Source organism: Acomys russatus, chromosome 8 (assembly GCF_903995435.1).
Source record: "Acomys russatus chromosome 8, mAcoRus1.1, whole genome shotgun sequence".
NCBI classification, from domain to species: Eukaryota; Metazoa; Chordata; class Mammalia; order Rodentia; family Muridae; genus Acomys; species Acomys russatus.
The window spans coordinates 1,845,828-1,871,972 of record NC_067144.1 but is presented as its reverse complement, the minus strand read 5'-3'; the positions used below and the strand labels follow the sequence as shown (position 1 = coordinate 1,871,972).

General features: G+C 43.5%; 1 protein-coding gene and 1 pseudogene across 1 annotated transcript in view; both read left to right on the top strand.

Moving 5' to 3' along the window:
* The window catches only part of Fgd4 (FYVE, RhoGEF and PH domain containing 4), a 147,623-nt gene that overhangs the window by 18,139 nt on the left and 103,339 nt on the right, over positions 1-26,145 (top strand). The gene's annotated exons all lie outside the window — the stretch shown is intronic.
* Positions 24,262-25,046, top strand: LOC127193195 (ADP/ATP translocase 2-like; annotated as a pseudogene).

Sequence of the window (26,145 nt, the reverse complement as noted above, 5' to 3'; positions counted from 1 at the left end):
CATACCAGGAAAGCAAAGAGGGACTCCGGGCAAGGAGAGGGGCGCTCCAGAGAGGGCGACGGGAGGACACACTGCTGTGAGGTAGGGCAGATGGGTCGCGGGAGACTTAGCTGGGGATGGAGAGCAATGCAGTGTAAGAGGAAGGGAGGAGGGATAAATAATCCCAAGCATATTTGAAAAAGCAATAGCAAATTATATTTACTTACAGTTATATGTACATGTATATATAACTTATGACACTTGCAGCAACAATACTCAAAGCCATAGACTAGAAAGTAAAGTCCCAGGACCAGGCATGGGAACCTTTTAAGTTCAGGGGAGTCCAAGAGACCCCAAAATTATATGGCCTATTGCCATGACCCTTCATTGTGTTTCTAGAAACTAAAAGTAAGACCTTCTTGTTGAAGACATCACACACTTAGGACAGAGGGCTTGGAAGGATTGAGTTGGGAGTGACCTAAAAGCCTCCTCCCTGGGGTCTAGCTGTGACAGTAGTGGGAGGAGCTACCAAGCGCAGAAAAACAATCGAAAGCCTTACCTCGCTGTGAACCTATGAACCACAGCGACAGCCAGAATAACAAGATATTCTGGAAGGTGAAATAGTACACATACCACGGTAGTAGCCAACGGTTGCCTAATTAGAATTTAGTTCCATTCCGCAGCAGTGAATACATGCCTGGCATGGTAAACCTAGACGCTGCTCATGGTTGGTGAGGCCAAGGACCCTAGAGAAGAACCTACTACTGTCACTTTCCTAAAACAGCATAATTCCTAATTGCATTCTAAATATTTATCCCACACCACAGATAAATGTAGTGTTTCTAAAAAAAAAAAAAAAAAATGTAGAAGTTTCTATCAAAGAAACTTCATTTTCCAGCAGGTGGAGACTATTGCAGAAAACTATAGAGCAACTGACTGCAGAGCCCATCACAGCACAACCCTACGCATAAGGCTCAGGGAGCCGTGGGAAGGGGGAGGCAGGGAGATTCTAAGAGCCAGGGGACCAAGATACCTGCTATGATGTGGTGTCTGCTATGGTAGGGAGGGGGCACTCATGAAACCCAGCATACATGTATTTCAACATGTGTTGGGGGAATCTCACAGCCCCCGTCACTAGATGAAGGCCTGTGGGCCAACTAATGGTTTGTTGAGAGAGTGACACCAGTCTCCTCCAGGGATGAACCCCTGATAGGTTTTTCAATCCCAAGCAATCAGACCTAAACACGCAGACATAGGAGCAGCACTAAATGAACTGAGGGAGTCGTGTTTGTGAGTTTATATGGATGCACAGTTGAATAATAATTAAAGACAGGATGCTCCCCGATTTGAGCGGGAGTGGGGGTGATGGGAGGAGTTGGAGGGAGGGAAGGGAGGGGAAATACTGTAAACACAGTACTCACATATGAACTCAAAAAATAAAGACGCTATAGTCAATGTGACATTTTAATGACAATGATTATTAGATGTTTGAATAATTTTTAAAATGAGGCTGGGAGGATGGCTCAGTGGGTAGGTAAGAGTACCCATGGAAGCGTAAGGTCCCACATAAGAAGCTGGGCATGGAGGATCTCTGGAACTTACTGGAAATAATGTACAGAGTGATGGAGTAGGGCGCCCGATGTCCTCTTCTGCCCGCTGAGCATGCACACAGGCATGTTCCCCTGCACACAGGCATGTTGTTCCCCTGCACACTGGCATGTTCACCTGCACACAGGCATGTTCATCTGCACACAGGCATGTTGTTCACCTGCACACAGGCATGTTCACCTGCACACAGGCATGTTGTTCACCTGCACACAGGCATGTTCACCTGCACACAGGCATGTTGTTCACCTGCACACAGGCATGTTCACCTACACACAAGCATGTTCACCTGCACACAGGCATGTTCACCTGCACACAGGCATGTTCACCTGCACACAGGCATGTTGTTCCCCTGCACACAGGCATGTTCACCTACACACAAGCATGTTCACTTGCACACTGGCATGATATTTACCTGCACACAGGCATGTTGTTCACCTGCACACAGGCATGTTCACCTACACACAAGCATGTTCACCTGCACACAGGCATGTTCATCTGCACACAGGCATATAAATGCACAGAACCACAAACACACATTTTAAAAACAGATTAAACATGTTATTATTTTCTGGATTTTATCTTTACCCAAAGCCAGGAGGCTCCTTGTGTTAAGATAGCATTAAAGGAAAGTTCTAATGCTCTTTGGGCAGTGGACTTGGAGACATATGAAGTAGTAATGGATATTGTCAGGGATCCTGAGCAGGACCAGGTTCCACTGCTGAACAGCTCACGTGTTAATGCACATTTGTCCCCTTCATACCCCACTCAGCAATAGACTTCTGTGCTATTGTCCAGGACAGTGTTCTTGAGTCCATCACTGGATAAAGCAACTTCATGCTTTCCTGGTTATTTTTTTTTTATTACTATATTTTAAATTTTTAATTAATTTATTCAGATTACATCTCAATTGTTAGCCCCTCACTTGTATCCTCCCATCCCTCCCTCCCTCCCGCTTTCACCTTATTCCCCTCCCCTAGGTCTGTGACCGAGGGGGCCCCTCCTCCCCCACTATATGGTCATAGGCTATCAAGTCTCATCTTGGTAGCCTGCTTATTCTTTCTCTGAGTGCCACCAGGCCTCCCCACCACGGGGAAGTGGCTTTCGTGATTCTTAAAGTTTCTTTAAATCCTATGTGCAGTGTATTCTGCCATTTTTTAATGGATGCCTCTGAATTGGAGGATTGTCTAGAAATGAGGTTTGTCTTCCTGAAGACAAGCCTTAGGAGGATGAAGGGCAAGCAAGCCTTTGTGTTTGCGATCTTTCCTCCTCCCTGGAATGTCTGTAACACTAGAGCTTCAAGTCTGCGAATCCTGCTGCCACCAGGTGGCAGTGGAGAAACAAGTTTTCCAGGCTGACCTGAAGGCTAAGGAAGCCGCCTGTACACGGCATTTGGGCTGCAGAGCCCCTGGGCAAGAGTGTGTGCCTTAGTATCGCACTGCCATTTACTTGTTACCCTACCTCTCTTGGAAAAAGATGTTACTTAGGACTTGTCACTTTAACGCACAAATCTTGGCTGTGGAAACTTTGTAAACTCAAAGGAAGTAAGACATTGTGATCCCATTGTGTAGACCCACAGGAGGTCCCCAGCACAGGAAAAATGCTCAGTCAGTGGTGCACATGCCTTGTAGGCTTGAAGACATGATGGATTCCTGGAACCTACATTTGTTTGTTTTTTAAAAACCGGGTGTTAGACACAGGCACATCTCTGGTGCTTGCTGGCCAGCCAACCTAGCCCGCCGGCCAAACTGCACATCAATGAACAACCTTTTCTCAACACAAAAAAAACCAAGCAAGAATGGTAGAAACAACTGATGGGTGACACCTGCGGCCATGTCCTCTGCATTCCACATGTACCCGCACATCTATGTACCTTCACCTGCTACTGTAACACGCGCACACACGCACGCATGCACAAACACACTGTCCTTCCTAGGAATTCCTTACTTATTTACTTACTTACTTACCCATAATGCTTAACAGAGTATGTGGCTGGAGCCAGATCAGCAGGTAAACATGGTGATGACTATACTCCCCAGTCATCTGAGTGTCAGGAAATAGGCTTTATTATGGCATTGCCTGATGCCGTCGGAGCTGTTGCACAGGGTTATGTGGATTAAGTGAGGGCACTGTATGTGGAATGCGTAGAGGCGTTTCTTCTGGTAGCCACCTGCCCTTTTCCTAGTGGTTCCTTCTCATACCCATATTTATTTTTCTCTTAAGAGTATTTAAGTGATCTGTGTTTACTATACAACCAAAACAGGAGGAAAAGCTTTTCATAACTCAGCTTTTTAAGCTGTCTGCCTTTTGTTTGTCACGACAATAGATTTTTTTTCCCCCTTTGGCAGAAGTATAACTATAGAAATTGAATATACAATGCTTTTCCACTTCATTTTAGGAGAGACAGTCCCTGTGATTTAGAACAGTGGCTTTTGAAGCTTTGTACCCATAGCCTAATAGGAAGCTGTGCGTAGTTGTGTATCTGCAGTAAATGTATCTATTCTGTGAACTTGTGTGTCTGCAGTAAATGTATCTATTCTGTGTACTTTCACATTTTCAATTTTTGTTGTTGCTTATCAAACCCATTAACGGAAATGAAACCATAGTTTGAATTTTTAATTGTCTTAGTTTATCTTTAATTTTTATTTTTAATTTACTCATTTTACATCCTGATTGCAGCCCTCTCCCTCATAGCCTCCCAGTCCCATCCTCCATCTTCATCTCCTCTCCCCCTCCCCTAGTCCTCAGAAAGGGGGAGCCCTCCTTCCCTATCAGCTGACCTCAGCCTATCAAGTCTCATCTGGACTGCCTGGGTTCTCTTCCTCTGTGGCCTGGCAAGCCACCCCTCCAGGGGAGGCATCCAACGAGTGGACCCCAGAGTCTGTGTCATAAGTAAGCCCTACTCCACATATGATGGGACCCACAAGGAGACCGTGCTGCCTATGGACCACATCTGACCTAGCAGGGGCTCTAGGTCCTCACCATGCATGGTCCTTGGTTGCTACATCAGTCTCTGCAGCATCCCCTGACCCCCCACCCCTTGACTGGATTTGTTAGTTCCATTGGTCTCCTTGAGGAGCTCCTGTCCCCTCCAGGTCCTTCTGTCCCCCAACTCTTCCATAAACTCCCTGCACTCCACCCTAAAGTTTGGCTGTGAATCTCAGCATCTGCTTCGATCCTCTGCTGGGTGGAGTCTTTCAAAGGACCTCTATGCTAGGCTCCATCCTGTTCCTTCTATTCCGCCACTTCCAGTGTCTGTTCTAGTTGCCCTTCTGAATGAGAGTTAAGCATCCTCCCTAGGACCCTCCTTGTTATTTAGCTTCTTAGGTCTGTCCATTGTAGTGTGTTTATCCTGTATTGTGTGACTAATGTCTGCTTATGAGTGAGTATATACCATGTGTGTCTTTCTGGGTCTGGGTTACCTCACTCAGGATGATCATTTCTAGTTCCACCCATTTCCCTGCAACTTTCAAGATTTCCTTGTTTTTAGTGGCTGAGTAGTATTCCACTGTGTAAATGTGTTCCAAAGTGTTAGTACAAGTTTATACTCTTATCAGCAATGGAGGAGTGTTCCCCTTGCTCCATATCCTCACCACCATGAGCTGTCACTTGAGTTTTTTAATCTTAGCCATTCTGATAGGTATAAGATGGAGTCTTGGAGTCATTTTGTGTTTCCTGATATTGATCCCATTGTGATCTCTGAGATTGTGAAGTGTAAAGACCTGTCTTTTGTTTAGCATGATTGAGCCCTAACACACACTGTTAATCCAAGAACTTTCTGTTTGTTGTAAATAGGTGATTAAGGTGTGGTTCACCCAGCCCTAGCACACACCTTTAATCCAAGGGCTTACTGTCCAAGGATTTAATAAGGTTAACCCTAGGTCAAGAGGCAGAGCAAGAAACCAACTTGTTGGCTCTGTTTCTTAACAATTAAACTTTATTATACAACCCAACTAGCTTACACGAGAGAGAAAAAGGGTTAAAGGGAAACAATAGTGAACCTTCTGGTATCCGTTCCACGGGACAGGTCCCTAGGTGTCTCTGGCCTGCGCAGTGGTCTGGCCTGTTTGCTGATCCTTTTCCCCATCCACGTGCGCGCTCAAGCCCGGTCTGAACCTGCTGCGGTGTGTCCAAGGGTAAAGCCCGCCAAGACTGTTTTCACAAAGTTTACAATCCTTCCCACACTAGCTACCAGATTAAAGAGTAGGTATGACTGTGAATTGAGGGGTGTTTAAGATAGAGTTGAGGGGTGTTTAAGACAGCATGTAGAAGTAGAAGGAGCTCTTGGGCTTTTTGTTCTTGGGCTCTCTAGCTTTTAGCTCTTTAACTCTTGAACTTTGACCTGTTGATATGATAATGTCATCTACAAAATTTATGCCCAATAACAACACAATCAGGCCACCAAATACAAGTTCCTCTTGTACTAAATCAAGTTAGCTTCGCAGTTGTGTTTGTTTGTAGCTATGTTCATAGCTACACTTAACCACATGAATCTGGGCCATAGGGCAGATGGACCTTCTACAAAAGTTAGGTCAAAAGAGGTCATAAATGTAAAACTTAAAACTGTCATCATTTTTAGCAGGAGTGGTTTGATGTATAGCTCAGGCTAGGCTCAAATTCAGTATCCCCAGCCTCCTGTGTGCTTAAATTACAGGTGTATAGCACCATACCTGGCTTCAAATATAAACTTTTAAAAGAAGTGTGTGTGTGGCGAAGGGGGAGGAGGGTGCGTGCTGGAGAGATGGCTCAGCAGTTAAGAGCACTGGCTGTTCTTCTAGATGACCTGGATTTAATTCCTAGCACCCACATGGCAGCTTACAACTATCTGTAATTCCAGTTCCAGGGGAATTGACACCCTTACACAGACAAACATGTAGGCAAAACACCAGTGAACACAAAATTAAAGAAGACACAGGAGACTAATATTCTACCTGTGGCTTAAAAAATGTTTTAAGCTGAAATATCAAAAGCATAGTTTATAAAAGAAAAGATATGTTAAATTGAACAATCTAAATTAAAATTTTGAATAAGACTATATAATTTAGTGAAAGAGTTCATTCTTAACATTTATAAGGTTTGGGTTTAATTTCCCAGCATTAAAATAAAAGTATAAATGAAAGTATAAAATAAAAGTATAAATTTTAAAAAGGAGGAAAACAGCATGAGGACATTGTTTTACTCAAAAGGATGGCAGATGACACATAAAACCAGTTAGATGCCTGTGTGGAAACATGCACGTATTGAATGGGCATACCAGCTATTTACAATAGCCAAAGAATGTAGGCAATCGTGTCTTCCCTAGAATCTGGCAGTTAAGTCTCCAGCGGCGCAGCCACACGGTAGAGTCCTCTGCAAGAGGAAATGGCAGTGACATTCTCAAAGTTTGTATGGGATCCCAATTACGCAGCACCCTGTAACTGACAAAACAATAGAGATGGACGACAGATTAGCGACTGCCGGGAGTTAGAGACGGTGAGAGACGGGTCGGCCTGAGTGAACGTGGAGCACAAGGGACTCTTGACGGAAATGGTGTCGCTTTGTATGTTGGTTATGTTGCCTAAAAATTGACACAAGAGATAGACTGGCCTGGAAGTCAGCACACTGTGCCCATGACAGTGGCTGGTTTTGATACGGACTGACATTGTACTGGAGTTAGGTAAGAGGTAATCATCAGAGAGAAGGAGTCTCTCTGCTCCTGCAGCACCCTTCTTCCAGTCTTCTATTTCAAATTAAAAAGCTAAGAATAGGCAGATCTTGTCGTTAGACAAGTCAGTCTTGTTCACCACTCAGGTGCTGGTTAAAAATGTTAAATCTCAATTAAATACAGTAACATTTACATCAGTTCTTCAGTCACCCGAGCTGTGTTTCAAGTGTTCTTGTAACTACCGTATTATGTATCTCAGAGGCAGAGTAGCTCGGTCACCACAGAAAGTCGTTATGCACTCTGTTGGCCATCCTCTTTACAGTGACAGGTGACACCTGTGTTGGTACTCAAGAAGTAATGGTCTTTTCCAGTAAAATCAAAGAAAATACATGTATTCAACATGTAATTTTTTAAAGTATTCACATTTTTAGTGGGTAACAATTAGTACCAAGACTCAAACTGCTCAAAATGCTGGAAATAAACGAGTGTTAGGTGCTTTTCCCTTACAGAACATCAATATCACTCCCTCTAAGGTTCAGGAAACATTGCAAAAAAAAAAAAAAAAAAATATCAGGCAGATATGAGGAGCTTGAGGATGGGGAGAAACAGTCTATGAAACACTGTCGGTAAGGCGTGGCTGATGTGTTCATGAACACAAGATGAACTTGTGTGCGCATGCACGTGTGCACTTGCACACACACACACACGCATGCACACACGCGCGCGCACACACAGACACACGCATGCGTACACACACGCATGCACACATACATGCACGCACACACAAGACATGTAGGTGGAAAGGAGGAACAGCAGGGTTATGGTCACAGGACACTGTGTGTTATAAGAGGAGGTCCTGTATTTTAATAGGGAATTGAAATACTTGGTTCATTTCCAGTAAATAAATAAATAAGTGAATGAATGCTTTTTCTTCTTCTTTATTTACTAAAGCAGTTAGGGTTTTCTCCAAGTTATACTATAGCATATATAGGATATGGGCTAAAAGAAAGCAGGTAGATAAGGGAAAGTGTCTGGGAGGGCTTTCAGTCCCCGTGCTTTGTGTTGCATGCTGCTGGGGACTGACTCTCCAGGGCAGCTTACCACAGAGGAAGTGCAAGCAGGCCTTAAGCCTGATGCTATTTCTGGGTCAAAATGACCTTGAGGAAGTAACAATTCTCTTCTCGTTTTCTCAGAGCAAACCAGCTAATTGAGACCAAGACGGCTCACTGGCCTTCAGGATGCTAGAAGATGCTCCTGGGCTAGGTGTGAAATTTAAACTTTACAAGTGGATTAGATGTGTAGAGTGGAGGACTTGAGCTACGAAGAGGACCACATGCTGTAGAGAGCAGTTTGTGACAGAACCATAGAGTGCTCATCAAGACTGTCGGTGGCCTGCTTCCCTTACTGTGGAAGGCGCCTGGTCAAGTCTCGCGGTGCGAGCTCTTGTAAGGATAGCTAATAGCCACGTTTTACACTGTAACTGCTCACAGTGTTCCTGGTGTGAGGACATGGAATATTGGATATATATTCTCCTTTCTTGAACTTTTGGATTTAGCCTCATAATTTTGGGGATTGAAATTTTGGATTCTTAAACCACTGTGAAATGTAAAGATATGGGATTAAATTGGTCAAAACTGCTTTGTTTACAGTTATATCTGGTGTTAGGAAGTCTAACAGGGCAAGCTGTAAGCCATGGATATAGAAAGCAGTGCACAGTGATGAGGACTCTCACCCAGGGCCACATGTCCCACAGCTACAGCCACATAGTACAGGGACCATGAAAAGCTCCAGCCAGTGGGAAAGATTTGAAAAGTTGACAGTGTAGGATTTTGTTGTATCTGTAAAATTTTATGCTTTGAATCATTATGAGATATTGTAAATAAATTTTTATTCTTTGGTTTGGTTTTTTTGTTTGTTTGTTTGTTTGTTTTGCTTCCTGTACTACTGAAACATTGAAAAGGAGGTTAAAAAATAAGGGTCATGATGACACAGCTTTAATCCCAGCACGAAAGAGGCTGAGGCAGCCAGAATTTGGTGAGTTCAAGGCAAGCCAAGTCTATATAAGTGAGTTCCAGGCTAGCCAGGGTTACAGAGTGAGACCATGTCTTCAACCAGCCAGCCAGCCAGCCAGCCTAGGGCCAGCCAGCCAGCCAGCCAGCCAGCCTAGGGCCAACCTACTCATTAAGATCCTTCTCCTTGGGATGTGACAATAAAGCAAGACAGTGTCAGCTTAGCCCTCAGTACACTGGCATGTGCTCATTTTCAAGTTTCCTGCCACATGCCTTGGAGCTACAGAGAGGGATCCAAGAATGCTGACACCTCAGAGACGCATGCCTGAGCACACTGATGGCACTTCCCGTCCGCCAGCGGTCAGTAACTGGGCGAGGCTGGGGACCGGAGTGGGTGAAGTTCGGGCCTCGAGGTGCTGTAATGCCATTCACCTCGCAGAGATCAAATTGCAAGGCTCCTAATTCTAACAGTGTTCGCTGGCAGCTCACGGTCGTCACAGGTACTTTCATATCTGCGGGGAGCAGCCGGAGCCTAGAAGTCTGTCTGTGTTCCTGTGGCCCAGATAAAGACAGAAGCTGGAAACCAGCTCCACACAGTTGCTCTGTGACTTCTACACATGCCCAGGGGCACATGCACACCACTACCCTACACACATTACACACACACACACACACACACACACACAGTGAATACTCTTTAGGCTCACTATTCACACGTGCTATTGCAGTGAGAAAGTGTGCACCCAGAGCGCCCCTCTCCGACATTCACGTGCAGAGTCCATGGCACCTTAATCCAACAGGAACATTTCTAAGACACCCTGACTGGGTTTTGGGTGTCTTTCTCCAGCGGGTCTCTTTCATGCTGCCACTTGCTGGTTCCTAAGTTGTTTTAGGTGTTTATTTTGCTGTGCCCATCGGAACCCTTCAAGTACTGGAAGGTACTGCGTAGTGTTTATCTTGAGCCTTCTTCAGAAATACAGTAATTTGTTGAAAGGATTATGAAACTGAACTGAGCCGAGGTTTTACAGTCTGGGTCTCATTATAACATGAAAATAAATATACAAAAAGGGAAATTAGAATTTAGATTATTATGTAAAAGTTGAGTATGCATGTGCCTACTCTTTAGGTGTCCTAAGAAGCCTGTATTATAAGCAACCAAAATACTCATTTGAACAATCATCTTATCTGTATTACGACAGGATAGTGTCTTTGTTATGGCTGTGCTATAGTTAAATTGCATGAAGGTAGCCAGTGTCACCCTTCCTATCCCACCCACAGGGTTCTCTCCCTCTCACCACATGTTGAAATACTTTCTTGGGGTTTTGAAATATATTGTGTCCTTTTTTGGGGCGTCCTCACAATGAGGCCCATTATGAAACAACTCAGCAGTTCCTGTTTTTATGCATTTGCCATGTCGGTCCAACACAAGATGCGTGCCTGCTATCTAACTGCAGACTGATAAGAATTTCACCTCCAAATGACCGATGTAATTCCCTTTCCTCAAGAGGCAGGAGATAAATTGATTGGAAGAGAAACAGGAGCTGCTAGCTGTTTTTTGAAAAGAATATTTTATGGGGTGCGGTGAGTACTGCCATTTTATGACCACAGTTTCAGAACAATCTCAGGAGAGAACAGCAGAATTTTGGGGGTATACAGACTGGGTGGCTGGCATGTGGCCTCATCAGTACTAATTGATTAAGAATATTTTGACTACGATTTAAAGTTATTCTGAATTTTCATCAGAAAAGTTCTATGTTGCCATTTCTTTCTTTGCTTAATATGTGTTATTTCTTGTTTTCATTAACCAAGATCTAAATGAAGGAGCAGCTGTTTTCTCTGTGGTTCATAGGATAACAGTGTTTCCCAGCAGCTGTAGAAGTGAGTTAAAAAGACCAGAGGCAAGCCGGGTGTGGTGGCACACGCCCGTAATCCCAGCTCTCAAGAGGCAGAGGCAGGCCGATTGCTGTGAGTTCAAGGCCAGCCTAGTCTACAAAGTGAGTCCAGGACAGCCAAGGCTACATAGAGAAACCCTGTCTTGAAAAACCAAACCAAACCAACAAAAAACCTGCGGTCTTTATCATCATTCTACCCCCTGGAGGCTTTTGAGAAATCACGTCTGATATATCAGAATCTGAAGTCTGGTTCGTTTGACCAGATTTTCTTAATATTTTACTTATTCTTATATTCTTATTTTATATTATCTTATAATCTTATATTTTCTTATTTAACCAACTAACCAAACGCACAGAACAAAAAACAATTTACATGAATATATTCGTTTAGGAAAAAAAAGTTTTTAAACATTAATTTTTGCTGAGCAAGAAAGGGAGAGAAGCAGCCTCCAGGCATATCTGGTGTCGCGTGCTGGTAAAGCTTCGAGGCTCTCCTGTGTTCCTGTGCTTCTGCAAAGCCAGAAGTGCAGTGTTGGTGGACCTGGGTGCTTCTCATAACTCCATCATATATTATTATGTCATCGTTCAAGCTACTAAAAGTTCTCTGGAAAATTTTCCTGTCAGGCATTTTATGATGTTGTGTCACAGGCTAGTTAGTGCCTTGATTGTAACACGTTCTGTGTTGTAATTTTGGCCTGCGGATAATGTTGAGAAGAACACTGGTGTTTCAGGCTACCTTGCAAGGTGCCTTAGGACAAAGCCCCATTATTACTTAAACTCTTGATTTTAAAATAGTAACAGTACCTGACCTTAAATATATGAGTCAATAGTGTATTCAGATTTCATTTGAAGTTGCGGATCTTACTTTTTCTGAAACTGTCACATCCTCATGTACCCACCAGCCTGTGCTTTCTCCATACTGACAACGCAGAGTGAGACACAGAGGGACATTTGCAGACAGGACCAATTTCAGTGGCAACTCTGGCATTTCGATTGAGAGTTCTGTCGTTTGACATTACCAGAATCAACTTAGATTCAGTGTGTTGTTGTTGTTGTGTGTGTGGTTTAACTTAATTACTTCTAACATAGACCGTGTTTTCTGTTTCATTCTGTTTCTCCTAATACAGTGCTCTCAGGGCAGAACAGGAATGTGAGAATATTGTCAGTCACTCAGAGTTGTTTTTACTAACAAGTGGGCTTTTGTGGGATTTTAGTGTTCTGGAGAAGAATGAAGACAAAATGGCGTCATGTTGCCCAATGGAAGCAAACTATTTTTGTAAGTCAGTGAAAGATTATGGGGCTTTGGGTTATGGTCCCTCTAATTAGGTTAAAATAGAATATCAATACAGCTGTCCATCCAGACAGTTCTTTACTGTAGTGTTTGATGTGTTCAGTAGCCTATACATCCTGTATACATCAAGAATCTTTGACTTTTCATTCATAAATTTCCATTGGTTTTTCTCAGTAACTAATTTGATCTTTAAGTAAGTATTAAGACAAACAGGTACATGCATAAGACTTGGATCTGGCTATGATGCAGCAATACATGTTGAAGAACTTCCTTGCAATTGAAAAACAAAACCAGAGGCCTAGGTAAAGGACTAGGCAGGTAGAGGCCCAGGTAAAGGACTAGGCAGGTAGAGGCACTGCTGTTATGCCTGGCTACCCATGTTTCATCCCAGGGACCCAAGGAGAGGGCAAGAATAGACTTCCACAAACTGTCCTCTGATCTCCATACATATGCCATGGTTTGTGCATGTGTACATATGAACACAGGCACACACATAGAGGCAATAAAATTTTATATTTATAAATGAAATGATTTCAATAGCATATTCTACAGTTGCCTGTAACATATAAGCTATTGCACCTATATTAGAATATATATTAGAAAAGTCTAAAGTCATTGGTGCATGAATCTGTTATAAACCTAGAGGAAGCAAATTAACTCTACTTACAAAATAAGCAGTGGTAAGCATGAAAATTAAAACTATACTATAGAGAAAATAAAAGAAGCAAAAGGTAATCTCTTGGAAAAGTTTGATAAAATTGATAAATCCCTATCCAGGCATTAGAAATGACAGGAAACAATCCTGATGTTTGTATTCTACTCAGCTGTAAGTGACTTTATGTCAGTGAATCCTGCAACATATGTGAAATAGACCATAATAAGACTGGGGCATAGACTAGGTTAGAGTGCTTCCAGTATGCACAGGCCCTGGATTTAATCCCTACCATGACCTGTAGGACATATGTACTTGGGAAAACAATACAGAAGCAGAGACTGAACATTGAAATTGCTCTAAGTCTGCTAAACAAATTGAATTTTTATTTAAAAGATATTAAGTATGGTTTGCCATGACACTAACAGACCACATTTGAGATCCTGTCAGGCTGTGGCCTGTGAGCAAGTTAGCACAGCAGTCTTGATCAATGTTTGTCCACCATAATCGATTAATTGACATGGCACAAGCTAGGAGTTTTCTCCTTGGGGAAAACAACTGATAATTAACTAATTCTTTCTTTAATTAGGAACATTTGATCTTTTCTATAGCTTACTTCAGAAAATGTATGTTTCTCCTAAGGAGAGAGAGCTTCAGTTTTTGTGTTTGTTAAATTATATGTGAATTAGTGTTTGCTGGGATTTCCTTCCTGAACATATAAATCAGGCTGGGTGTAAGTCCAGTTATACTGTTTATGGACATGCTGAAATAGCAATTTGGTTTTTGGTCCTAGAAGAGAAAGATGAATGAAGAATCTAGCTATATCTATATCTATATATCTAATCTGTACAAGAAGGAGTCTTTTCTCACTTACATTGTCTTCTGTTCAAGCACCAAATTAGAGGGATAAGATACAGTTCAGTTAGCAGAGGATTTCCTTTTATGCCTTAAGCCCTGGGATCTATATCACTAGTACCTCATAAACACAGCTTGTTAGCACATCTTGTAACTCCAGCAAACGAGAGGTAGAGGCAGGAGGAGGAGAAATTCAAATCGCCCAGTGTATGGTTCTAGATTGTATAAGAAATCAGGCTGCGCAAGCCATGAAGAGCAAGTCAGTAGACAGCACTACTCCATGTCCTCTGCGGTTCCTGCCTCCAGGTTCCTGCCTCCAGGTTCCTGCCTTGACTTACCTGGATGATGAACTACAGCTATAATGAAATAAAACCATTCTTCACCAAGTTGCTTTTGTCCAGGATGTTTCAACACCACAATAGAAAAGCCAACTAAAAACTTGGTACCAGGTCAAAGGGCATTGCTCTGACAGACCTGACCTTGTTTTTGGAAGGATTGTGATATGGCATTTGAACTTTGGGCTAGAAAAGCTGCTAAGTGTGCTGAGCTCAGTGAGCTGTTCTGTGGGTGCTTGGAAGATTAAAAAGGGAGAAGGAACTGCAGACAATGGAGGCATTGCTTGTGGAGGTTTAGAGGGGTTGTTTGTGTGGTATTTTGAATTAAGATCCACTAAAGCGAAACCTGCGCTTTACTAGAACAATTGATGCTGGTCAGCTGGAGCTGAGAAATTAGTGATTAAGAAGAGACCAGCATCATTGGCTAGTCTGAGACCATTTCTTCAAAGACAGCATATAGAAGCTGTGGTCCCGAGAGGGCAGAGCTGTATCGCACGCTGACAGCTAACCTTGGTAACCTGTAGAGTCACCCACATGGTGCTGCTTTTGAAGGTATGAGGGGTCAAGGAGAGCAGCTGAGGTGTGGCACTGTGTGCTGGAGTCCCTGAGCAGAGGCCATGAAAGGCCATTACTGAAGGTGCAACCTCAGTTGCAGTAGAAGCGCCAGGGCTGAAGGTGCCTTAGAGCCTAGGAGAGGCGATGGTGAAGGCTCAGCCCAGCGACAGAGGCCATAGAACCTTGGAAATGCCTTTAACATTCAGAGAACACCAGATACAATAGCAGCCATTGAGTGCAGCAGCCTGAGCCTGTGAGACAAGCTGTGTGTGGCAAGTCCTTCGGAGGCCACGAGTCACAGATGCCGTCTGACAGCGAGCTTTAACACTGTTGACCACGAGTCACACAAGTCTGACAGTGAGCTTTAACACTGTTGACCGCGAGTCACACAAGTCTGACAGTGAGCTTTGACACTGTTGAACTTTTTTTTTTTTTTTTTTTTTTTTTTTTGATACAGGGTTTCCTTGTGTAGCCATGGCTGTCCTAGACTCACTTTGTAAACCAGGCTGGCCTTGAACTCACAGAGATCCACCTGCCTCTGCCTCTCGAGTGCTGGGATTAAAGGTGAGCACCACCACGCCCGGCAACACTGTTGAACTTTTACTAGAATTTGAGGGATTTCAGTTCTTCCCTCTTAGAATAAGAAAGTATTCAGCTTGTTTTGTTTGTTTGTTTTATAAGAACCTATAGTTATGAGAATTTGAATATTCAAGAAAGAGCCTGAACTTATAAAGCATTTGAAAATTTAAAGACTATGCACTTTTTCTAGGTTGAAATGTTTTATATTTGGTATCAACATTAATATAAGATCAGGGAGACCTGGTGGCAGTCAGAGGAAGAGTAAGCAGGCTACCAGGAAGAGACCTGATAGGCTGTGATCTTATAGTGGAGGACAAGGTCTCCTTCTGTCACAGACCTAGGAGAGAGGAATAGGATGAAAAAGGGATGGAGGGCGAACGGGTAGATACAAGTGAGGGGATAACACTTAGGATGTAATCTGAATAAATTACTTTAAAAAAAAAGAAAAAGATCATGGAGATGAGCAAGAGTAGAAAGGTCATGACTTAACAGTACTTTTTTTCCAAGATAGGGTTTCTCTGTATAGCCTTGACTGTCCTGAACTCACTTTGCAGACTAGGCTGGCCTGAAACTCACAGTTATATGCTTACCTCTGCCTCCCAAGTGCCGGAATTAAAGGTATGCGCCACCATGCCTGGCTCTTTTTTTTTTTTTTTAATTTTTTTTTAAATTTAAATATTTTTTACTTAATTTCAATTTATGTGCATTGGCATGAGGGTGTCAGATCTTGGAGTTACAGACAGTTGTGAGCTCCCATGTGGGTGCTGGGAATTGAACCCTGGTCCTTTGGAAGAGCAGGCAATGCTCTTAACCACTGAGCCATCTCTCTAGCATGCCAGGCTTGGTGGTGCACACCTTTAATTCCAGCACTTGGGAGGCAGAGGCAGGCAGATCTCTGTGAATTCAAGGCCAACCTGAACTACAAAGTGAGTTCCAGGATTTCCAGGGCAGTTACACAGAGCAACCCTGTCATGAATGCCTGGCTCTTAACAGTAATGTTAACTGCGTAATATTTAACAGTGTTTCAAGTTGACAAAGAGTCAACTGGGCTGGCTATTTTCTATGTCAACTTAACACAGGATAGTATCATTTTGGAAGAGGGAACCTCAGCTGAGAACATGCCCCCCACTGGACTAGCCCATTGTAAATTTTCTTGATTGATGATTGATGTAGGAGGTCTTATCCCACAAGAAGTGGTGTGACACCTGGCTGGGTGGTCCAGAGTGGTATTAGAAAGCAGACTGGGCGTGGTGGCGCACACCTTTAATCCTAGCACTCGGAAGGGAGAGGCAGGCGGGTCGCTGTGAGTTCGAGGCCAGCCTGGTCTACAAAGTGAGTCCAGGACAGCCAAAGCTAACACAGAGAGACCCTGTCTCAAAAAAAAAAAAAAAAAAAAAAAAGAAAGAAAGAAAGAGAGCAAGCCCTGAAAAGCAAGCCAATAGCAGCAGCATTGCTCAATGGACTCTGCATCTGTTCCTGCCTCCAGGTTTCTGCTCTGACTTGCCTGAACAGACTGTAAGATGAAACAAACCATCTCCTCCTCCCTGGGCTGCTTTGCCTAGTGCTCTATAGCTCTATTGCAGCTCTTACATAGAACACATTTACGTGGGGGCTCGCTCACGGCTTCAGAAGCTTAGTCCGTTACCGCTGTCACAGAGCGTGCCGGCAGGAGCTGAGAGCTGTATCTTCATCACCAAGCAGAGAGAGAAAAAGAGAGGCTGTGCATGAGCCTTTGACACCTGAAAGCTCACCCTCTGCCCCCAAAACGCTTCCTCAAACAAGCCCACACCTCCTATTCCTTCTAACTCCTCCAAATAGTGTCACTCCCTGGTGATTCAGTGTTCGAATGTATGAGCCTATGGAGGTCATTGCCGTTTAAACCACCACAGGCATGATGTTTCATCACAGTGATAGAAAAGTAAGACACCTTCTTTTTTTCTGATACGTGTGATTCAGTGAAGTCTTTGTCATACACGTGTGCGTTGGTATAGCATAGTGACCTATATCCAAGCTTTGTTGTATATAAACCAGGTTCAAATTTCAGTGGTAAAATCCATAACAAAGTCCTTGAAATCTGGGTCTCAGCCTTCATACTTGATAATCTGAGGATAAAGACAATATCTTACCTGAGCTTTAAGCAGTTGTGAAGTATTTATTACAGCATGTGACACATCGTAAGAACTGAATATATTGTGCACCCCTATTAATAATACACCATACACTTTTGGTTTTTGCCATGTGTGTGTTTTTTTGTGTGTGTGTGGTGGATAATTCATGTATTGAATGAAGGTCATATGTTCAGAAATGGGGCTTTGAGTAGTGACTGGATTTTGAGAATGCTAACCTAATGGATTATTAGAAAGGTAGGCTAGTTGGAGGAAACAGGTCACTGGATGTGTGGGTGTTAGTTAAGGTATTTCGTGCCCCCAGGCTGACTGGTTTCTCTCCCCTGCCTCCTCCAATCCCCAGTCTCCCCATCTCTGCTTTTTTCCCCTCAGATACCATTGCAGTAAACAGCTTTGATTCACCACTTGTTTTCATCTTGGTTTTCTGCTTCAGAACAGGCCCCTACAGGCGGTTTGTTTTGTTTTGGGCCTTGTTTTTGTTTATTCGTGTGTTTATTACTTTTAACCCAAAGCAACATAGTAGCCTGTACAAGATATGGATATTATTAATTGTATAATTTAATACAATATTGGATTCTTAGGATACCTCTAGGTTTGCAATAGAGGAAACATTATATAAGGCTTTTTTTTGTTTGTTTGTTTGTTTTTAAATTCATGCCACATGTTTGTTTAGTGTTCCGTATATAATGCCCTTGGCACTGGAACCCAGAGTTTCAGATAGCATGCATGGCCGCGGGCATGAAGGTTCCCGAGGGTGCAGGGAAGACGTGTGCAGGTGCGTACCTCCGGCCAGGGGTGAACATCACCTGCACCCACGTTACTGAGAGACTGTGGTGAGATGGCACAATGCCAGGCTCTACCTGGAAATCTCAGAGAAGGCAGAAAAAAGTTGTAGGAGGTAGAAGTTCCTGGAGCCCCTTAATTGGGGCCTCTTAATAAAACCGGAGGCAGAATGCAGTTAGGGATTTACAGAGGAACCCAGGAGAGAGTCGGTGTGCCTTAGCCGGGTAACGGGGTGTAGAGAAGGTAACGGATGGCTGGACTGGAAGGAAGTGCAGCATGTGGCACTTGGGTATGGGGGTCTCAGGGTTAGACGGACAAGTATAGTTTCCTGTTTGGGTCAGGATGGCTGCAGTGTGGCAGAATCTGGGCTCATCTCAGAAGTAAACCTCTCAGGTTACTGCCTGGACGGCAGTCTCTAGACAGAGTTAATTGAAGTTGAAGAATGGCTCAGCACTGCGGCACCATTCCATGGGGAGGTAACAGCAGCCGAGCAGGAAGTCATCTCGGCTTCCTGACTGCGGATCCATCCGCACTCCTTTCCACCATGACAGGCCTCATTCTCAAACTGGGGTACAAAATAAGTCCCTCCCCCCTTAAGTTGCTTTTATCAGGTACTTGGTTGTGGCAATTAGAAAGGTAATGAACAGCATTCCTAGGGGGTTAGCTTGAGTGGTGAAGGGATAGGGTTGCCATTTTGTAACTGTGTAAGTTGCACAACACTGGGGTTGAGTAGAAAGTCAGAAGTGGCTTGTGGAGTGTTGTATGTGAGTTGTTTATTAACCATGTAGAGAGAGTCAATAGAGAGTCCTCAGGGCTTGCCTTAGGGTAATAGGCTTGGGAAATGAGTGTATGTTTATTTATAAGGAGTTTTAGAAGCTTGGGGTGGTCAATGATTTTTAACTACTTTCCTATTACTTCTTTTACATAACATCTTCTTTGATATTTTCAGCTTCTTTAAAAAAATTCATATAAGCAGAAGGGTATAAGAGTGGCACACGCCTGTAATACCAGAGACAGAGGCAAGTGGGTCTCTGTGAGTTCAAGGCCAGCCTGGTCTACAAAATGAATGAAGGACAGCCAGGGCTACACAGAGAAACCCTATCTCGGAAAAACAAACAAACACACAAAAACAAAAAAGAAAAAGAAAAAGAGAAAGGATTATGCAGGCAATATGATAAAAAACATTATATTATACGTAAATTAAAAGAATAAATAAGTTTAAAACATTATAAATAAACTTTTTATAAGTGTATTGAAGCTCCCCCCCCCCCCCCCCGCCCTTAGGATCTTTGGAGTGTATCTAAGAATCTTTCAACACCTTGTATTCACTTAAATGATTTCTTATAGTAAGAGTTTATGCTTCTCTCCCCCCCCCCCAAATAACTCATCTACGTTTCTTGGTGATATTATGTCTAGTTTTCTTCTTTTTTTTCTCTTTTTCTTTTTCTCTTTGTAATCATTGTTTGCAACCTAAGTCTTGCTAAAAATGAAATTCTGATGGGTTTTGCTTTTCAAAAGGTAAACTAAACTTCTGACACTTTAAAAGAAGTATCTTACTTGGTCCCTCTGGTTATTTTTATAGGAATAAGTTTATTCCAGCTACGAGTAATATTTATATTTTTCCTTCTAATATCTGTATTATATTTCTTTTTCATGCCAAGAAAAGAACTCTTAAGTATGTGATACAGCATGCTGATAAAGGTTAAACCTACAGTGTTGATGCAGTCGATGCACTTTGTTTTCTTTTGGTGTTTATCCTAAATTTTTTATCTTGTCCTTTAAAACGTTTATTCATGCCATTTTGAGTGCCCATTGGCATGAATCATTCTCTGTATGTGTTTTCTGTGTGGTATGCTTGATTTTTTTTTTCAGCCATTATGATCTTCCAAGGATTAATCTCTGACATGTTAGTGAACAGCACCAGGTAGTGGAGACAACTAGAAAGGGGAGTTTTCCTGCTGAGTCAGCACTAGCCTTCATGAAGGCAGAAATAAATTAAAGCCAGTCAGTACAAAACCAAGGCATTGCAGCTTATCACGCCTGAGTAAGACTCTAGGTAGATTTAGATTTTGAATAATCACAGCCTCTTCTCCCATTCAATATAGAACAAAAAATAACTCACGGTTTTCTTCTAAAACAAATTAATTTTATTTCCAAAATAAGATATTCTATGTATTTGTTTTTAAGCCCCTTAAAAATATAAAACCAGCTTTCCATTCTGATGGGGATTATAGATCAAAAACTGACCTGCTGATACAGCTTAGTTTTCTACAACGTGCTATCTTGACTTTGCAAGTGAACTTTCAGGTTTTCTGTTTGTGCAGTTAAGTTTCTGCAACCTTTCCTCCTAAGGGAGTAGAATGGCCTCTCTGAAACACTAGGACTTTGTCCTGGCAACGGTCAACTTGCAGAAAGCTTTTAGTCGGTCAGCACTGCCTGGTTTAAATAGCCAAACACCTGCTGAGCAAGCCCTGTGCGTGGCTGTGCACTTTCTTCGCTTGGGCTTCGCGGGGCGGGAGCACAAAGACTAGGATTGTTCCCCCAATAAGCCCGAGTCAGATACTTCTACCAATCGCCTGAGGAGGGCTGGTTACCATGGAATCCGCCATCTGTTCACTCCCCGCTGCCGGAATGTGATTATCCTTGCTGGGCTGGGAACGTGGGGTTAGCAGGGCCTGGGAGGCTTCGTTTGGCTCACTGGAAGAACAAATGAAGGGAGTCGGTCTCCAGCCATTTGTGACGTGTAACCACAAGGAATAAATCGGCTTTTCTAAGGTAAGTAGCTGGTGGCGTTGCGTACCCAGTTTGTACCGCATTTGGTGTGAATATCTTCTCTCTGTGGTCAAGGAAAGGAAGCCCTAAGCTCTTTGGTAAGAACCTCCCCCCGCCCCCCGCCCGCCCCACCCCACCCCACGCTTGCACACTTGCCTTTTATTGATTTAGACAGCCTGTACCATTACGTGTTGGAATGGTTCGGTAATGTTTAAAACTATTTCCTGCCTGTGAGCTTGTACTGCGGTCCTTGCATGTGGCAAACAGACAGTCATCTTGTAATGGCTTCTACAGTGAATTACACCAGTGTTCTTGCTCAAGTACACCCACGGCCACAGCCTGGGCAGTGCTCGCTCTCATTTGAGAAATGACTCCCGTCAGCGGCGTTTGTAGATTATATTAAAATGAAGGTCTGTGCTGGGCCACATGTGTTAAGTGTGATGCTGGTATAAGTGCTTCTGTCCAGCTTTCAAGGGCCAGAGCATGTGGAAACAATGTGACAGTGCTGTAGTGACAGATGGAGGCTCCTCCGCGGTGAGGGAGGGGTAAACCAAGGAAGAGGCACTTCCTTTATCATTGTTACTTCTTTTGGCCATCACTACTTAAAATGTGTGTTGCATATTGTAAGCGGCAGGAGGAGATTTTAGTTTTAACAAATGGATGACTGACATTTTTCCTTGTGGCTCAGAGGTTGGTTGGTAACTCAGACAAGGGACTACTATGTCCTTTGTAAAGCAGCATTGTGTCTCCTTCCCCCAAAACTGTGCCCTAAAATACAAAAGTGTAAGACGGAAATAGCCCAGTGCTCTGGAGACTTTGTGTCTTTTGTGTCAGTGTTCCTGCCTTTGAAACCCCAGCATTAGCACCCTGGTTTAGCAGGTCTGCCATTTTATGTTCTGTAGGGAGGGCTGTAATTAAGGCTTTGCCTGTGCAGTTCAGTCAGACTGGAAGCCTGTTGTCATCTTGGGTGTTTGTCTTAGTGGGCCAGTGGCCACGCAGAGAGCTAGAGATGGGATGCTCATAGGCGCTGTGCTTTCTTCTCCTCCTCCTCCTCCTCCTCCTCCTCCTCCTCCTCCTCCTCCTCCTTCTTCTTCTTCTTCTTCTTCCAGTATGAAATTAGTTAACCTGGTATTAGTCAGCTTGTATTTCATTTGTAGTTCACAAGCCTAACTGTTTCTGTGGATTTCTGGCATTATCTGTAGTTAACTTTGGTATTCTGCACTTAAGTCGAGTTTTTTAAATATGAAAGTTAATCTAGTACATATTATCTTTAAGAAACACCTTGCAACAATACTAGATATTTGTCTACCTGAAAACTTCCTTAGTAACTATACAAAGTTTCCAGCTAATCTTGTGTGATTCAGAAAAAGTTCTACTAATCAAAATCAATAAATAATTTAAGGTTTCTAAAGCCAAATCATGTGTTCTTGTGATATTACTGTTGCTTTAATTACTCTGTGTCTCGGCAACCTAAAACAGCATTGTGGTGTGATTTGTTTATTGTGTACCTAGGCCACTAGGAAGGCAGTATAAATCTACACTTCACAAGTTGACTGTTTGCAAGTGTACTACTGTTTTCCAGTTATCGGCTTCAATTAGCAAGGTGGTAATTGTAAGCAGATGTCTGTCCAGATGTGTAAGCATTGAACGCTATACTTAAAAGCACATTTATTAAGATCCTGCTTGTTTGTTCAAATTTCTAGCATAACAAATAATTTACACACAAAGTTTGATAGAATGTGGTCAAGATCTTTTAAAAAAATTTTCACGTGGGAAAGGAAACATGGCCTGGGTTGATGTCAAACAGTTCCAGTGCCCAGCTCCCTCACCTCTGAGGGCACAACACCCTCCACGCCCAAGACAGGTGTGGACTACAGGGAAGAGGGCAACTTCTCTCTAAAGGGTTAAATGAGCAGCCACTCACCTCTGACCTTACAGTGCAATTTTTTATTTTATTTTATGTGAATAGCAACATGATGAATTTTTTCCTCTTCTGTAATTAAAAATATCTATATCTAGATTCATTTAACACACATTACGTTGAAAGAATAAAAAAGGCTCAAATTCTTTGTTATATCAACCACTACAAACTTAGCAGCCATGGAGGGTGTCCTGGACTGAGCCTCTCAAATTGTAGGCAGCGGGGCCAGTCCATATCGGAGCAATGCTGCTCACTACCCAGATACCCAAAGTTGAGGCACAGGGCCGGCCAGCCGCCCGCTGTTGAGGAGGAGGTTCCGATCTGATGAGATGCCTGCTGCTCTTCACAGCATTGCCAGACAGACACCCAGCCCTGGTGCTGGCATCTTTCATGAAGCCTGAAAATACATGGGTTCTCGGGCCTGGACTGGTTTTGATTCCCCCATCTTTCCACATGTGGGGACTGCTAGACTTCAGTGGGTTGTTTTTTTTTTGTTTTTTTTTTTTGTTTGTTTGTTTTTTGAGCCTTCTGCTATCTCTCCCAATTCTAAGTCTTTTCAGTACTTCAATGCCATTTAGGAACTATGTGCTTTTTATGTTGATAAATATATATATAAAACACTATTTGGAGTTATTTTTTAAATAGAAAAAAATAGAAAACTAAATCAATTTCTAAGAGTGATTCAAATATTTCGCTGTTATGGAAGACAGCAAATCGACCTACTGTGGATTTTTGCTATTTTATTTTGACACATAATGCCAAAATGCTCACTGACCTAACACGTTCCCATAAAATAGGTCACGGAGCTAATGCTAGTAGTTAATTTGACTTTCTTTCTGCTCTTTAAATTTTATTTTATCAAACTTCTGAATTGAATCCTTCTGTCTCTTTAGAGCACAGAGTCGTTGCTTTCAAGTTCACTCTTTGAGGACCCTCTGACCTACTCTGTCCTTCAGCTTGCTGGGATGATGGGTGGAGTAGAGACAGGGGTTAGATTAGAAAATCAGTGTGTACTGTCACTGCTAGCAAATGCTGCTCTGCTCACAGGCACTGAGAACTGTGCTATATGTTTGGTTGGTTGGGTTTTTTTGCGACTGGTTAAGGTACAGGTACTGAAAAAATTTTCTTTCCCCTCCTCCATAATTCTGTAGTGTTGTGGTTTCATATAATAACTTTGAGTGAACCCCAGAGTCCGGAAGTCAAAGCCGGTTGTCAAGCCAGTCCTGTCCCTCAGGCGTCTGCCTCTTCTTTTTCACATTCAGCATGACAGATGCTGCTGTGTCCTTTGCCAAGGACTTCTTGGCTGGTGGAGTGGCCACAGCTATCTCCAAGATGGTGGCAGCACCCATCGAGTGGGTCAAGCTGCTGCTACAGGTGCAGCTTGCCAGCAAGCAAATCATGGCAGATAAGCAGTACAAGGGCGTTATAGACTGTGGTTAGTATCCCCAAGGAACAGGGAGCCCTGTCCTGGCCTGGTAACCTGGCCAATGTCATCAGATACGTCCCCACCCAGGCTCTCAACTTTGCCTTCAAAGATAAATACAAGCAGATCTTTCTGGGTGGTGTGGACAAGAGGGTGCTACTTTGCAGGGAGTCTGCCATCAGGTGGTGCCGATGGGGCCACATCCTTGTGCTTTGTTTGCCCCGTTGATTTTGCCCATACCCGTCTAGCAGCTGATGTGGGCAAAGCTGGAGCTGAAAGGGAATTCAAAGGCCTTGGCGACTGCCTGGTTAAGATCTACAAATCTGATGGGATTAAGGGCCTGTTCCAAGGCTTTAATGTGTCAGTACAGGGCGTTATCATCTACCGAGCTGCCTACTTTGGTATCTATGACACTGCAAAGGGAATGCTTCTGGATCCCAAGAATACTCACATCTTCATCAGCTGGGTGATCGTACAGTCTGTCACTGCTATTGCTGGCCTGACTTCCTGTCCTTTTGACACGGTTCGCCATCATATGATGATGCAGTCAGGACGCAAAGGAACGGATATCACGTATACAGGCCCGCGTGACTGCTGACGGAAGATTTCCGGAAGACCATTGTAGGATGCTAAACCGTGGTTTTCTGTTCCATGGTTTTTGTGTTCTCTCTTTTGTTACTATGACCAAAGCATTAGAAGGGAAGGGACTTGTTTCGGCGTGAGCACCAGAGACACAGAGTCCGTCATGATGGCGCCAGCCTGCCAGGACACAGAGGGGACGTAGGAAGTGCAGCTAAGCTGGGAAACGGCCCTCCGGCATGCGGTGCACGGTGTGGGAAGGCGCCGCGGCTGCACCAGGAGGCAGGGCTCGCGCCCGTCCGGAATCAGACTCTTAAGAGTGACGTTAGAGTAACGTACACAAGGTCAAAAACCACAGAAGAGTAATATAGGCTCGCAGTATCGGAACGCTGAGGTAGAATGTATGAGTGCAGTAGTTAGGAACAGGCGTCAGGGCTGTAAGGCACGTGTTGGGGGGTAGGAGGTCGCGGTATGAGCTCACTGGGACTTCACCCTGGTGAGCATTGAGGGCCTGTGTATATTCTGTATATTTGGAGGCTACAGCCTTGGCAGATCTGTGGGGGTGCGGGTCCTTGCCATTTCCCCGGGGAGCAGTGGGGAATCCGAATGAAGACAGTGGCACAAGGACACAGAGGAAGGGACAGGACTTTCAAGTTATAGAATTATTAGGACTTAACAATTCATTGGATGTGTGAATTGAATGTGCCTAGATGGAATATTATTAGCTAATCCTGGTAACACAACGAGGAAGTACAATTGAACGCCATATTTGACTCAAAAGCTTCAGTTTACTTCTCGTTACAGACCTAACGGGTCCTGACTGGCATATGAAATGTCTGCTCTTTATATTATTTAATTAAACTTGTTCTTTGATAATTTTGTACAGTGCATTGTGAAAACTGTCACCAACACCCCCTTATGTCCCTCATGCCCTAGATCCCATCACTCCCTTCCCTGTGAATTCCTTCCCTACATTCCTATCACTTTTAAATTAGTATCTAAGGTGTTGGATGTCATCGTGACACATTGTAACAAAGTGTGCTTTGGTGAGTGGTTCTTCATCCTCCATTCCACCCACCCTCACGTCCCAGGGAGGCACAGGGTTCTCAGTCTGCTGGCCTTTCTCAGCACCGGCAGAGCAGAAG